Genomic DNA, 16,488 nt, shown 5'->3' on the forward strand with positions numbered 1-16,488 from the left:
TTTGAACTATCTGAATTTTGTACCATATGCATTTCTAAAAACTAATAGAGGGAAATACGGGAAAAAACGGGGGGAAGCATAAGACAATGGATATGAAATTTTTGTATAAATATTTATTAGTCCTCTAAACAGACAGAAGAAATATCAGAGGAAACACTGTTACTTTTTACTACATCTAAATTTTAAACATCCCATTTCAAAAACACCAAAATTAGGGGCTGGCCCGGTGGAATAGTGGTTAAGTTTGTGTGCTTTGCTTCGGTGGCCCAAGGTTCACGGATTCGGACCCTGGGCATGGACTACAGACCACTCATCAAGCCATGCTGTGGCAGCATCCCACATACAAAATAGAGGAAGATTGGCACAGATATTAACTCAGAGACAATCTTCCTCAAGCAAAAAGAGGAAGATTGGCAACAGATGTTAGCTCACGGCCAATCTTCCTCAACAAAAATAAAGAAAGAAAGAAAAACAGAAAGAATAAGGAAGACTGAGTTCACAAGAATTTAGGGGGGTTAAGTTAAACATAGTAAGAACAAAAGGAATTACTGAAAAGTATCTTTTAAAAACCTAGGTTAAGCAAGATTATGTATCACTGGTATTTTCCATGAAATTCAGTTAGAAAAGTTTTCCTGATGGTGATACAGACAAAATGACAGAGTTTTAAAAGAAGGAATATGACAGGATAAGTATTTCAGGTGAGAAAAAAAATCTACTTTTAAAGATTTAAAAATGAATTATGACACAGAGAAAGTGACATACAGAAATTTATGCAAAGAATACACAGAAAATAATGAGAGCCAAGAGCAAAGGATAACAGAAGAGAAATAAAAGAAGACCCATGAGAAAAGGGAAGAAAATGCTTCCCCATCAGTTTGTTTGCCAAAAATAGTAATTACCTGGTAGTTAAGAAACTATGCTTATACTTGGAATCTGCCATGCCAAACTCTACTTAGGGATATGGAGATGAAAACTAGAAAGGGTCAGAGAGTCAGTGAACAAGCCAACCACGGGAGAATGTGGAAGGAACTGAGAATGGACAGAAGGTAGAAACAGACAAAGGATACCCTGACAAGTGCCTGAGATGGGGAGGGAAACACACATAAAGAGACTGAGGAGTGCAGGGCGGAAGGCTATGGGCCTGAGGCCCCGTGAAGGGAGCAGCTCTCCACAGGAGAGGAGAATGAGGAGAAAAATAGCAAGTCATTTGACACAAGGATGACATTAAGAAGAGGAAACTAGTGTCAGGGGCCCCAGCCCTGCTGCACAGACACAGGCCCGCCTAAGATGAGCCTTCTGACCAAGAACCTCCTCCTCACTTCTGTGTGCTGAGCTGCTGCTTGAAATGGTTCCCGCCTCACCCACCTGCACAAGAACCTGATGGAACTTCCTGTACTTCCATCCATGGCTCTGCCCCCTGCTTCAACTAGGTGATTAGTTTGGGTCTGGAAGAGAGCAGCCCTGTTCACAGGGAAAGAAAAGGAATGTGACCATGGTTACGGGCGCAAGGAGTTATCCCAGACCTCAACCTCAACTCCGGGGTCTACAATGGGCGTGGGTATGTCAGGGAGCCTTAGAGTGTGGCATCAAGGAGGTCCAGATCACGTAGTCATAGAAATGTAGGAGGGAAAGTCTGTTAGAAAACTGGGCCTCCTTGAGGATAAGAAACTCCTGTTGTTGGTGGCAGATGAATCCTGACATGGAAAATTTAGGGAACTGGGCTCAACTACACACAAAGCTGCCCATCTCAAATTCTGTAAGATTCTGACCTTTCTGACGGGTGGAAGGAGCATAAACTCCAACCTCTAAGCCCACGCTAAAACAAAACAAAACAAAACAAAAAAACTCACCCATTTAAGATTTTTAAACACGCCAAATCATTTATCTTGTGAAAATGCATAGTTGCCCAGTAGACCAATTCTTCTTTTTTTTTTGAGGAAGATTAGCCCTGAGCTAACTACTGCCAATCCTCCTCTTTTGCTGAGGAAGACTGGCCCTGAGCTAACATCCATGCCCATCTTCCTCTACTTTATATGTGGGACGCCTACCACAGCATGGCTTGCCAAGCAGTGCCATGTCTGCACCCTGGATCCGAACCGGCGAACCCCGGGCCACGGAAGCGGAACGTGTGCACTTAACTGCTGCGCCACCAGGCCGGCCCCCCAATAGGCCAATTCTAAGTCAAAGAGAAAGACATCCTTACCCACAAATACTGGATTTCCATAGTTTTCCAGCATCACATCCCTGTACAGGGCCCGCTGAGCAGCATCCAGGTATCTCCATTCAATCTGGGTAAAGGCCACAGCCACATCCCCAAATGTCAGTGATCTCTGCAAAACCAGACCCAATGCTGTTCATCCAGGCCGCTGACACCCTCGCCCCTGAGGTAGGGAGCCAAGAAGGCCTCACAAAAGGAAAGCAAGAAATTCAAGGCAAGTTGCTGATAGTTCAGATTGTTTGGGAGGCAAGCGCGACACAGTTAACAAAAGAACGGAGGAGAAAAGGATGACATGTTCAGAGAGAAGACCTGCTTCACAGGAATGAAGAACTAAAAGAGGAGAAGCTGGAGAACCCAGCGAGGCGTGAGAGGAGGTTGGACCCCTCACTTCAGCAACACCGCTCTCCTCGTCTTCTTCCAGCACACCCAGCACGCTCCTTTCCCCGGGCCTGGCGTCTGCTCATCCCTCACTTCACTGGTCTTTGCTTAAAAGTCACCTTCTCAGAAAGGTCTTCTCTTTTCTCTTCTCCTATCCTCACCATGACTCACTTAAAACATTTTTCTTCACAGGATTTCTCACTGCCTGGCAGGAGAGGTGTAGATTTACTGTCAATATCTCCTATAATGTGAGCTCCAGGAGGGCAGAGACCACTTGGGTCACTGCTGTCTTCCCAGCCTAAAACACTGCTTGGCACACGCAAGTGTTCAAGGATTTGTCAATCAACACGTTAACAGAAACTCTGAAAGAAATGCAAAGTGATATTGGCTTTATCCTAGAATTTACAGGGACTATGGTCTGACTCTGGGGCAGAATATTAATGTACATATTTTTTTTAATTGCCATTCATAGCAGTAGCAACTTAACATGTACTAGTCACAGTGCCAGGTCCTAAGATATACGCCATCTCTCTGAATTCCCACCACACCTATATAAAGCATTACTGTATCTATTTTATAGCCAAGGGTACTAAGCCTCAGAGAGTTGAAAGAACTTGCTTCAGGTCAAAGGGCTGGTTGGGGAGTACAGTATAAAAAGCAGCTACAAAAAGTGGTAATGAGACTACGGAGCAAACTGGAAGAAATAGCTCTGACATATTAAAAGGAAAAAATGGGTTAGTCTAAAAAATACAAAGGTGTTTCAAATGAAATAATTTGATTTGTTAGCCTGATAGCAATGTGGGTAAGCTCTAATTTTTAAAATTGTGTTACTCTTAGTTTGTACAATAAATATTCAAATATTCATTACCTCTTTTCAAAAAGTGATTACTTCCTGCCAACTTCCCAAAATCCTCAAAACCCAGTTTTCTCCAGGATAAAGGCAAACTCAGCCTAGCATTCTTGACCCTGAGTGTTTCCAACTTTCTTTGGAGCCAGATTGTTCTTGATCCAGCCGTAATGACTTCACTCATGTTGCAGCGCCTTCCCCTAGTCACCTCATCCTCAATTATGCAAACTTCATTTATTCTTCAGGAAGAACTAGAGCGATCACCGCCACCCCACCCTGAAGACTCCTCTGATCCCCGAAGGTCAAGTGAGAGCTGCCATCCCTGAGCCGTGCATTTCATTCACTGATACTTTAGCCTGTGTGTCTTTATATGCTGTGTCTGTCTTTCACCTTCTGTGAGTTGGCAACGTCTTTGAGGCAATAGCTATGCCTTATGTGGAAAGTATTTTTCAGTTTCTAGCACTCTAGAAAGCAGAAACAGCAATAATCTATTTAGTGAAGGACTCTGTAACCGGCAGAGGGAAGGACGTGAAGGGATGCAGTGGGGACAGGGGTCCCTTCTCTAAGAGCAGCTCCCATCCAGGATTGGCTCAGGCAGCTCGCTCCATACACAGGGCAGAGCATCCTCCAGGCAACAGGCATAAACTCAACTTCACTTTGAAATTATGGCGATTTCTCAGGAAAAAGAAAAACCAAACTTGCCTAGATCTCAGCTCTTGGTAGTCTTGGGGCCATCTGTCTCCTGAACTGTTCTCCCAGGCAAAGGCAAAGAATCCTGAGTAAGCCAAGCTGGGAAAGAAAGGAAACACGGGAAGTCCCTCGGTGTCCTATACTAGCTAGAACTTCATCTCTGCAAGGGGGACAAGGCCGGGCCACCACCATCCCTACTCCCCACAACGGCAGGGAGACAAGTGAAGATGTTAAGGTCAAGAAGAAAGGACATGGAACGTCTGCCTGGAGCCCAGCCTTGCAGGAAGCTCCAGGCCAAGCTCTGGCTGAGTCAGGCAGCCACCTTCGCCAACATGGTGGAAAAAGTTTCGTCGGTGACTCAGTCTCCGGGCCTCGGCGCAAACCTTTAAGCTTTCTGTGACGCGCTGCTCAGGCGGTCACTCAACACTGCACGTCTCCTGAAGGTGGGGCCTTGCCCACATCTCTCAGGCCCCTCCTAACCGGCTCCTTCCTCCATCTGACCCCGAGGAGAGGAGGGCCCCACCCGGTCTCAGACCCAGCCGTGCAAGCTGCGCCTACAGCGAAGCCACTACCACCCGAAGCGGTCCAGACCGCCGACACCGGTAAGAAAGCGACGCCCCGCTCAACTCACAGGGCAGGGCCAGAAACGGAAGTGGTCGCGGAGGCCTCTGGGAAATGTAGTCTGGGGTGCAGTCTGGGGTCTTAGGCTCTGCGTCCCATCCACCGGCAGTTTGGCATCTCCTAGGGAGCTTTAGAAAGTAATGCTGCCTGGGCCCAGCTGCGGAGATTCTGAATTAATGCTCTGGGTATGATCCTGGTATCAGGGTTTTTTTTAACGCTCCCAAGTGATTCTAATGTGCAGCCAAGATTGTCATCCGCTGCTAGATTGATGAGGATCTGCGAGACATGTTTTATGTTACTTTGGGGCAGCTGTTTAGGGGTTCTTCGTTTGTTTTTCCCCCAAATATTCCTGTTTTGATTTCAAGCAAAGATGGTAAAAAAAAGTATAGCATAGGGGCCAGGCCCGTGGCTGAGTGATTAAGTTTGCAAGGTCTGCTTGGGCAGCCCAGGGTTTTGCTGGTTGAGATGCTGGGCACTGACCTAGCACTACTCATCAGGCCATGCTGAGGCAGCGTCCCACATAGCACAACCCGAGGCGCTCACAACTGGAGTATACAACTATGTACTGGTGGGCTTTGGGGAGAAGAAGAAGAAGAAAAAGAAGATTGGCAACAGATATGAGCTCAAGTGCCAATCTTTAAAAACAAAAAAGTGTAGCACCGAGAACAATAAAAATTACGTTCTCATCATTTGTTGACACAGATGTTGGAACAAGATTGAATCAGTTTTTAACAAATGTATTATTTTCTAGAAAAAAAATATTTCTACTTATAAACTCCAGGAACTGGACAGCTTGGGAAGGAAAATGTATCTCTTTTGTTCAATTAGGACTTTTTATTTGGAAGAAAATTTCTCAGAATGGGTCGCATGCACCACTTTAACAATGATTAACTAGTGCCTCACTATGTGCCACTCACTGTTCCAGATGCTAAGGACAGGGAAGTTGACAAGGACTCCCGCCTTGACCAAACTTTAGTCAGGCTCCTCTGATCCCTCTTCTCAACTAAGCCTTGTCTTTGGCCTGCTGAGCCCGATTTTAGCAAAGAATCCTACTAAGCCAGTTCATCAAGAATTCCCCCACCCTTGATATCCAATCAAGCTCCTCTTCCTGCACCCTTGATATCTAATCAAGTCCCTCTCCCGGCCACCACCACACCCTTGACACCTAACCGATTTCTTCTTAGTAATTTTCCATCTACCCTCTCACCCCGACAGTTGGCTGTGAATCCCCACTTGTCCCTGTGTTATTGGGAGTTAAGTTCAAGCTCTCTCTCTAACTGCAGTAGTCCTGAATCAAGTCTTCTTTGCAGGTTTCAACAAGTGTCAGAATAATTTCTCTTTCACACAGTGAACACAATAATTAATGTCGCTCCTCTCAAAGATCTTACATTCCAATTGGGGTCAGGAAGAGAGGAATTAAACAAAAGCAGGGCAAAGAGGTGGAGGAAGGATTCTTATTGAATATAGAGCTGTAAGGACTGGTCTCTTTGATAAGAGATCATATGAGTAGAAGTCTGAAGGAAGTGAGGTAATAAGAAGGAGCATATCTGTGGGGAGTCTGTTCCAGGGGGATGGAACAGCAGATGCAAAGCCCCTATAGAGAGTGTGCTTGGTTTATTTAAGGAATAGCAAAAGGTCAATGTGGTTAGAACACTAAAGACATAGGAAAAGCCCAGATCATATTTGTGATGCTTAATTTCATATGTCAACTTGAAGGGGCTCAGGGATGCACGATAGTTATAAAACATTATTTCTGGGTGTGTCTGTGAGGGTGTCTCCGGAACAGATTAGAATTTGAATCTGTAAACTGAGTAAAGAAGATCCACCTTCACCAGTGTGGGCAGGCATCATCCAATCCATTGAGGTCCCAGATAGAACAAAAAGGTGGAGGAAGGATGAATTCTTTCTTTCTTCTTGAGCTGAGGCATCCATCTTCTTCTGCTCTCAGACATCAAGCCTCTGGCTCTCACACCTTCAGACCTGGGACTTACACTGGCACACCACCCCTCTCTTCTCAGGCCTTTGGTCTCAGACTGGGCATTACACCACTGACTCCCCTGGTTCTCAGATCTTTGGACACAGGCTGAATTACACCACTGGCTTTCCCCATTCTCCAGCTTGCAGATAGCAGGGGATGGGACTTCTCAGCCTCAATAACCACATGAGCCAAGTAATTAATTAATTAATTATACACACAATTGGTTCTGTTTCTCTGGAGAACCCTGACTAAAGAATGTTGGTTCAGGGGCAGGCCCAGTAGCACAGCAGTTAAGTTTGCACATTCCACTTCGGCATCCCGGGGTTCGCTGGTTCAGATCCCGGGTGTGGACATGGCACCGCTTGGCAAACCATGCTGTGGCAGGTGTCCCACATATAAAGTAGAGGAAGACGGGCACGGATGTTAGCTCAGGGCCTGTCTTCCTCAGCAAAAAGAGGAGTGCTGGCAGCAGATGTTAGCTCAGGGCTAATCTTCCTAAAAAAAATAAAAATTAAAAAAAGAGAATATTGGTTCATTTAGTCCACTGTAAGAATATTGGTTTTTATTTTGAATAAGAAGCCATCAGAATGTAGAAACATTGGAATCCTCATTCATTGTTGGTAGGATCATAAATGGTGCAGCCACTTTGGAAAACAGTTTGGCAGTTCCCAAAAACATTAAACATAGAGTTACCATGTCACTCAGTGATTCTATCCCTAGATACATACCAAAGAGAAATAAAAATATGCATCCACACAAAAACTTGCACGCAAGTGTTCATAGCAGTGTTACTCCTAAGAGCCAAAAGTGGAAACAACACAAATGTCCATCAACTGGTGAATGGATAAACAAAATCTGTTGATCCAAATAATGGAATAATATTCGGCAGTAAAAGGAAAATGAAGTACTGATACACACTATATAATCAATGAAGTCTGAAGAAAATACTAAGTAAAAGAAGACAGTCACAAAATACAATATATTGTATGATCCCATTTATATGAAACGTCAAAAAAAGGCAACTCTATAGGGACAAAAATAGATTACTGGTATCCAGTGGATGGAAGGAAGGAGGAATGGGGAGTGACTGTTAATGGGTATGGAGTTTCTTTTGGGGGTGATGAAATGTTTTAAAATTAGATAGTAATTATATTCGTTTCCTAGGGCTACTTTAACAAAGCACCACAAACTTAAATGATAGAAATTAATTTTCTCACAGTTCTGGAGACTAGAAGTCCAAAATCAAGGTGTCAGCAGGGTTGGTTCCTTCTGAGACTTTGGATAGAATCCGTCCTTGACTTTTCATGGTTGCCATCAATCCTTGGCATTCCTTGACTTGCAATTCACATATGAATTGGGGGTTGGGGGGGACACAATTCAACCCCTAATATTTAGTTTTGTGTTTATGTTTTGCCTTTAATACTCTGCAATTTATTTTATAAAGTTCACATCTTATAAGAGAGAGGATCTAAGTTTGTCTCAAATGAATATATAATCTTTCCAGCACCATTCATTGAAAAGTCTGTTCTTTCCTCCACTAAACTGAAATGCCATCATCATCTTATGCCCCACTATACTGTCACCCAAACAACAGTGTTGGGGATTTCTCAACCTGTGCTGTTTTTCCAGAAGCACAGGGCTCAGATAAAGTTCAACATTTTCACTATTAATAAGGAGTGATTAAGTAAATTATCGTAAATCCATCTGACAAAATACTAGGCAGCCATTAAAAATATCAATGTAGATATAGACATATGTTACATAAATATGCTGACAAAATATTGCTGAGTGAAAAAAATCACTTTCCAAAACAGCCTGTGTAGTAAACCCCACATAACATCTCACATAATAATGAAATAATGCCAATAAAGTGCTCAGCAGAGGCCCACTGCAAGGTCTTGACTTATGTCGATTCTACTTGAGTTATCTCACTTAATCCTCAAAGCAACACTATGAGGTAGATACTATGACTATCCTCAATAGCAAAAGCTTTTTGTTATAGAAATTTGAAAATAGACATGATGTAGAATAATATAATGAGCCTCCGTGTATCCATAACCCAGATTCAAGGTTGTGCCCATTTTCTTTTATCTATCTATCTCCCCATGTCTTTGGTTTTCTGGATTATTTAATCTGCAAATAACCTGGTATACATCCTACCTAAGGGCATTTTATTTCATTTTTTACATTGTACTATTGTCACACTTAATAAGTAATAACTTGAGAGACTGAATATGCAAATCGACAACGGCAAGACCATAGATAAACAATCTGCAGCAACCAGCCCAGGAAACCAACCGACAATCCACAATGTCCAGCCCAGGAAACCAGCTTGCTAAGACTTGTAGGAAGTCAGACCACAATCTCTAGCAGTCAGCCCAGGAAGCCAAACTACCAATCACCCCCAAATAGTCAGGTCTTAATTAATAACTGACAGCATCCCTAATTTTTGTCCCCACTTCCAACTGAGCACCAACCAGAGAAAGGCAAGTACACTTCCCTACCAATCACATAGGACACCCTCTTCTACTTAGCTGCTACCAATTTCCCCTCGCTGACAGCCTGCTATCAAGGCGTACCTGAAGCCTTCCCTTTTTTCCACTCTAAAGCTTTCCCACTCCTCTGTCTGCTTTTGAGCCTCTGCCAAAATGCAAGTGATGGTAGCTGACTCCGTTTCCATAGCAAGCTTTGAATAGACTTTGCTTATTCTCATTTGGTTGGTCTTCAATTATTTCCACAAATTCTTTAATGTCTAATATCCAGTCCATACGCAAATCTCTCTAAGTGCCTCATAGATTTCTTGTATACCTGGTTTGTTTGAATCAAATAGAGGAGCTCTTCAAGTCAGCCCTGGGTCCTTATGACATGATGGTGGTAGTCTTTGGTGCTTCTTTGTTCCCTAGCAGACAAGTTGTCCCAGGCTCACACTATGCTTTGCCACGAGTGAGCCGTTTCTCCAAAGAGCCCTGGCTTCTTCAGGTTCCTGCAGTCTTGTGGATTCACCTACAAACTGGAGCTTGTGGAGGAGTCTGACGAACCTTAGCCCAGTTTCAACAGTGTTCTCATCTTCTTGCTGACAATTCCAGTCAGAGTGGGACTCTCTTCTTTGAGGGCTGTGTTATCTGTTGGCAGTTTCTGTCTTTTGGGTTTCAGGATCTTTGCTCTCTTGGCACAGCTGCTGAGCATGGTAGTGGTTTGACCCCACCCATTCTGTGATTTGTGGGGATACCCTGACTCTAGTTTTGTTGAAGATACTGTCCAGTGGGATGTTTCTCCCGCTATCCTAGTGACTCGATCCATTTTTATGAGCGACTGGGGAGATTCAAAGACTCTGCTGCCATGCGGATCTCACCCTGTTCCCCATTTCATTTCACAGATGAGGAAGATTTAGAGAGGATAAATAATGTGGCCTCAGTTTGCTCATCTGCAAAATAGTTAATAATCTCTGCTTGTCTACTTTCCAGGACTGTTGTGAGAATTAACTGAGATAAAAGAAATGAAAAGCCAGAGATTCAAAGAGAGGGAAGCCACAGAGAGCAAGCACAAGGGCACACACCCCTGGAGCAGGCGCAAAACATCCTCCCCTAGTGCCTCCAGGTCCAAGGACATGCTTCTAATGACTGCTGCCCCCTGAAGGTCAATAATGAGGATGATAACAGCTAACCTTTATTGCCGGGTGCTGGAATAAGCACCTTCCGTACGTTATTTCACGTAGAACTCACGACAGCCTGAAGGAGCAGGTATTGTGAGCCTCATTTTACAGAGGAGGAAATCAGTGCTTAGAGACATTGATAAACCTGCTCATGGTGCCATAGTTTTCTGGTGGCAGAGCCTGTATTTAAACCCAGGCTATCTCACTCCGCAGCCCCTGTCTTTTGCTGCTCTGCTTTGGCTCCTGGAATGCAGACAGTGCAGGTTTCCACTGAAGAAGAGGAAAGACAGAGGACAGAGGAGGTGACCCTGGAGGGGCTGCTTAGGATGCTCTCTGTGAAGAGGCTTCGGGCAGCCGCTCTCAGTATCCTCTTTCTCGGAGGCAGGTGACTGAAATGAAGGCAGGGCATAGCACACCTTCTGGCTTAGCCTACGAGATGGCAATTGCCCACTAAGAGTCTTTCGAAGAGTCCATGGGAGCATGCCCCTCTCCTAGGGTTGCCAGATAAAATACAGGATGCCCAGTAATATTTGATTTTCAGACAAATATTGCAGGGGACACACATTTTCTAAAAATAATAATAATAATCATTGTTTATCTGAAATTCAAATTTGGCTGGACATACTATATTATAATTTGCCAAATTTGGTGACCCAACCCTCCTCACTCCATATAGATTTACATTTCTATTATGCTAATACAACATCTAAAAAGCCACGGTTTTTTGGTTTAAAGATTTCCAGATCTTTAGGGATATCCTGTGATACATTTAAGCTTGGCTGGGGGGACACCCCTTAAGTTGTTATCTACTCATCAGTGTCCTTAGTTGGCTGAGCCCAACATCTTTGAGAAAATCAACAGCAGGGTTTGAAGAAAGGTGGGAAGTACAGCAACAACACATGATCGGGGGAAGAAGGTGATGGGGAGGAGAGAGGATTCACGGTGCTGAAAACTCTCCTCATCCCAGTGCTGGTGTGGCCCTGTGGAGAAACAGCATTTTGTGTGACAAGGGACACAAAATATATTCGCTGAAAGCTTTTGAATGAATAAGTGCAGGAATGATGCTGAGTTGCATCTGGCAGCATGTGCACTATAAGGATGAGTTTCTACAACCCTGATGCTGTCTGCCCAGACCCCTAGCAGGGCAGCACCGAGAGGCCTTCATTACTGGGCAGCACTGACTTCCCTCCTCGCTCTTCCCCTGCTTGCCTGGCTCCACTTAAGCAATTCTCCTCTTTTCTCTCAGCCTCAGTTCTCAGTCTGAAAAGTGAAGAGGGCTGGACGAGACCCTCCTCATCACGCTCTCTATTTCCATGGCTTCACAGCATTTGAGGACATCTGAGGGCAACCTGGGAAATAGAGCTGGAGACATTGTTAGACCTTGCAGGGATCTGGATGGAGAGCTCTGTGTTCCCCTGCTCTAGCCAGGATCCAGGCCAGGTGAGGAAAGGGCTCAAATCTACATAGAAGCCTTGGCCTCCCTTTTCCAGCTCCAACTGGGATTTCCCCAGGTTTTCTAGGAGTCCAGTATGGTCGAACCTCCATCTGCAACCGCCATGGTTGGCCTGGTGTATTTCTGTGTTTAGGGTGATCCGCCAGCAGGCTGAACTGGAAGGTTCAAGGGTCCAACAGAAGCTCCCTTGCTCATCTCTAACCTGGCCTGTTCCATTTGTGATCTGAGTTTGAATCCTGGCTCTGCCATTTATCAGCAACAAGATCTTAAGCAAGTTACTCTCTCTCTCATCTGCTGTGCCTTCATTTTAAGATGAGTGTAGAATGACCCCTACTCTACAGCACTGTTAACAGGCAAGGATAAACGTTGAGCCCTTAGTCCAGTGCAGGGCAGCCAGGAGGAAATCAGTAAATAGAGTCCCTCTACCTTTCTTTCTGTGTGTCTCTCAAGGGCTCCCCAGCTAAAGCCTAAAGACCCAGGTGCTCTCTGACCAGTGCTTCTCCAGGTCCCAAGACCTCAACAGGCAGAAGATGTGCATCCTAAATGAAGACCTCCCAAGCTTCTTCTCAGAGTGCCCGGCCCTGGCAATACAGAGAGCATCCTGGATGGGCAGGGCTCAGCTGGGGCTTGATGGTCTCAGGAGGCTTGCACTACTGCTGCCCTTCTCTGGGGTCAGGGTTGGGATCAGCTGAAGAGAGATGGCAAAAGGGTACTGGATGGGGGTGGGGCAAGATCAGGATAGAACTGAAAAGAAAAAGCACTGTTAGATCATCCACACAACAGATCATTTGCCTTGGAAAACAGATACAAACCTCATTCCTATGAGCCTCAGTCCCACTGTTTAAGTAAAAGGTTCCTTACCATATTGTGAGCCCCCTAAACAGGGCCCAAGAGGGCCTACCCAGCATCAGCGGTAATCACTCCACCATGAAGGGTGCAGTGCTGTGCCTCCCACCCCTGACCTCTTCCCAGCTAGTATCTCTGGGCTGGGTTCTGAGGTCATACATGAGAGTCTTCAGGCAGCACAGAGCAGCCCCACTTTCCCAAGTTCATGGAACAGTTAAGGTTGACATGAGCCTGCCATAGCCGAGGACTGCTAGAATCATGGACTCTCCTGCTAGTTTCCTCTACCACTCCTCCCCTCTTGTCCCCTGGCCGCCCAAGCTTCAGGCCAGCTGCTTGCTTGCTTTACTGTAATCCAGGGACTCTCAGCTTTTCATAGCAATTGCTTCTAAGTCTGTGTACTGCCCTTCTCTTCACAGACTTCCAAGGTTCAATACTGATGGGGATTCCTATGGAATCTGGGTTTTCACCACTCCACTGTGATCCCTAGTGATCCCCTGGAAGGCTCATGGAGTGGGTACAGCATATAATGAACATGCCAATAGAAGTTACCAAATATGAAAACAGAGAGAATGGGAAAAAATGAACAGAGCCTCAGGGACCTCTGTGTTTATTTAAAAAAAAAAAAAACTAACATTCCTATCACCAGAGTCCCAGGAGGAAAGGAAAGTGTGGGCTTAAAAAAATCTGAAGGAAATAATGGCTGAAAGTGTCTCAAATTTGATGAAAAGCATAAACCTACAGAAACACGAGGCTGAACAAATCTCAAATAGGATAAATGCAAAGAAATCCATGTCAAGACACATCATAATCAGACTTCTGAAAATCTAAAAGAAAAAATCTTGGAAAAAAGGCTGGAGAGAAACAACATATTACATAGAGGGGAACACCGATTAAAATGACACGGGATTTCCCATCTGCAACCACAAAGGCCAGAAAGAAGTGGCACAACATTTTTCAAGTAGTGAAAGAACTGTAAATACCAAATTCTATAGCCAGTGAAGGAGGGGCCATTCCAGTGGCATAGTGCTTAAGTTTGTGCCCTTCCCTCCAGCAGCCTGGGATTCACAGGTTCAGATCCCATGTGTGGACCTACTCACCATTCATCAAGCCATGCTGTGGCAGCATCTGATCTATAAGCAGAGGAAGACAGGCACAGATGTTAGCTCAGGGACAATCTTCCTCACACACACACACACAAAAAAAGCAAAGAAGAAGGAAGGGGAAATAAAGACATTCTCAGATGAAGGAAAACTAGGAGAATTTACCATTAGTAGACATACCCTTAAAGAATGGCAAAATAAAATTCTTCAAACAGAAAGGAAATGATAATAAAATAGGGTTCAGAACTTCAGAAAAGAAAGAAGAACAAAGGAATGAGTAAAAATGGGGGGTAAATATAATATACTGCTGTTTCCCTCACAAGTTTCTTAAACCCTAGCTGACAGTTGAAGCAAAAATTATAACATCATCTGATACAGTGTTCAATGTACCTAGGGGAAATATTTAATACAACTATAACTTTTTAAACAGGGGGGTAAAAGGAAGTAATGTTTCTGCACGTCACTCAAAGTGGCAAAAAACTGATACCAGTAGACTGTGATAAGTTACACATGTATATTGTAATACTAGAGCAACCTCTAAAAAAACTATACAAAGCAATATATCAAAAGACTTATACAAATTTTAAGTGGAACTATCAAAACTTTCAAGTAACCCACATGAAAGCAGGAAAAAGAAAAGAACTAAACAAGAACAAACAAAAAATAAAATGACACACAGCCCTAACATATCAATACCTACTCTAAATATAAATGGCATAATATGCCAATCAAAAGACAGGTATTGGGGCCAGCTCGGTGGCATGGGGGTTAAATTCACACATTCCGCTTTGGCAGCCCAGGGTTTGCCAGTTCAGATGCCGGGTGCAGACCTACACACCACTTGGCAAGCCATGTCAAGCTGATGCGGGGTCGGTGAGCCGAGGAGTCAAAAGAAAGATTTCTTAGACTCTCAAGATCTGGCAGTGGTGCTCTTTTATTTAGAGAATAGTGTGGAATAGCATGGGGACAGGACCCATGGGCAGTCAGAGCTTCTGCTGCTGCCACTTCTGCTGCCCCCGCTGGCATGGGGACAGGACCCATGGGCAGGCAGAGCTGGTGCGTGGGGACAGGACCCACGGGTGGTCAGAGCTCCTGCTGCTGCCCCCGCTGGCATGGGGACAGGACCCATGGGCAGGCAGAGCTGGTGTGTGGGGACAAGACCCACGGGCAGTCAGAGCTCCTGCTGCTGCTCCCGCTGGCATGGGGACAGGACCCATGGGCAGGCAGAGCTGGGGTGTGGGGACAAGACCCACGGGCAGTCAGAGCTCCTGCTGCTGCCCCGAGTTGAGGGTTAGGGCTAATTTTATAAGGCATGGGTACGTGACTTATTTTTACTGGAAAAAAGAAAAGATGATGTAAAAAGTCATTAAATGATTTCAGTGCAGATGGGGTCTGGTTATTGTGCGGTCATATAACTTTAGATATGAATCTAGCCATATAGATCGGCATGCAGGTGAGGATGCCCTGGGCTTCTCTCCCAGGGGCAGTCCTAATTCATACCATAAAAAAAGTCCACTGGGTCATATAGTTTGGCATGTAGGCCAGGTCACCTTGGGCTTCTCTAGCTGGGGCAGCCTTAATACACATCAAAGCAATGCTGTGGCAGGCATCCTACATATAAAGTAAAGGAAGACGGGCATGGATGTTAGCTCAGGGCCAGTCTTCCTGAGCAAAAAAGAGGAGGAATGGCAGCAGATGTTAGGTCAGGGCTAATCTTCCTCAAAATAAATAAATAAATAAGACAGGTATTGGCACAATGGATTTTTTTAAAAAAATATCCCAACTATATGCTTTCTTCAAGAAATTCACATCAAACATAATGATATATGTAGGTTGACAGTAAAATAGTGGAAAAAGATACATCATGAAAATTATGTAACGATAAAAGGGTCAATCCATCAGGAAGACATAGTGGTCATAAATGTGTATGCATCAAAAAGTAGCTTTGAAATACATGAAGCAAAAACTGATAGAGTTGAAAGGAGAAGTAGAAAAACCCACAATTACAGTTGGGGACTTCAACACCATACTGTCAGCAATTGTTAGAACTACGAGATGGGAATCAGCAAAGATACAGAATGACTGAACAACACTATCAACCAAAAAGATCTAATTGACATTTATAGAACATTCCATCCAACAGCAGCAGAATACACGTTCTTTTCAAGCACCCATAGAACATTCACCAAGATAGACCATATCCTGGGTCATAAAACAAACCTCAACAAATTTAAAAGAATTGAAATCACACAAAGGACAGTCTCTGAGATAATGGAATCAAACTATAAATCAATAATAGAAAGACAACAGGAAAATCTTCAAACACTTCAACTCACTTCTAAGGAGGAAAACTAAAAGGAAATTAAAAACAATAAATAGAACTTCAGGATGAAAATACAGGATGTCAAAATTTGTGCTAAAATAGTACTGAGAGGGAAATCCTTAGCACTTAATGCTTATATTAGAAAAGAGGAAAAGTTTCAAATGATAATCTATGAGCCTATCCCAACAAACTAAAAATGAATGCAACAAAAGCATAAGAAAAGGAAACAAATGAAATTGAAAACAGATAAAAGAGAAAATTAACGAAACATAAACCTTGTTTTTCAAAAAAATCAATGAACTGATAAATCCCTAGCATAAAAGGAGAGAAGACACAAATCACCAACACCAGGAACAAGCCAGAAGATATCGCCATAAAGCCT

At 44.1% G+C, this 16,488-nt stretch overlaps 1 protein-coding gene across 11 annotated transcripts in view; it reads left to right on the forward strand.

Moving 5' to 3' along the window:
* Window positions 1-4,229: 4,229 nt before the first annotated feature.
* The window catches only part of ZNF239 (zinc finger protein 239), a 33,885-nt gene continuing 21,626 nt past the window's right edge, over window positions 4,230-16,488 (forward strand). For 2 of the 11 annotated variants that reach the window (XM_070614113.1, XM_070614119.1), the window contains exon 1: window positions 4,552-4,735. The gene's annotated coding sequence lies outside the window, so the exon portion shown is untranslated. Of the gene's footprint in view, window positions 4,736-16,488 lie in introns of all 11 variants that reach the window. The other 9 variants (XM_070614293.1, XM_070614422.1, XM_070614160.1 and 6 more) reach the window with 8 other exon arrangements.

Source organism: Equus przewalskii, chromosome 1 (assembly GCF_037783145.1).
Source record: "Equus przewalskii isolate Varuska chromosome 1, EquPr2, whole genome shotgun sequence".
Lineage (NCBI taxonomy): Eukaryota > Metazoa > Chordata > Mammalia > Perissodactyla > Equidae > Equus > Equus przewalskii.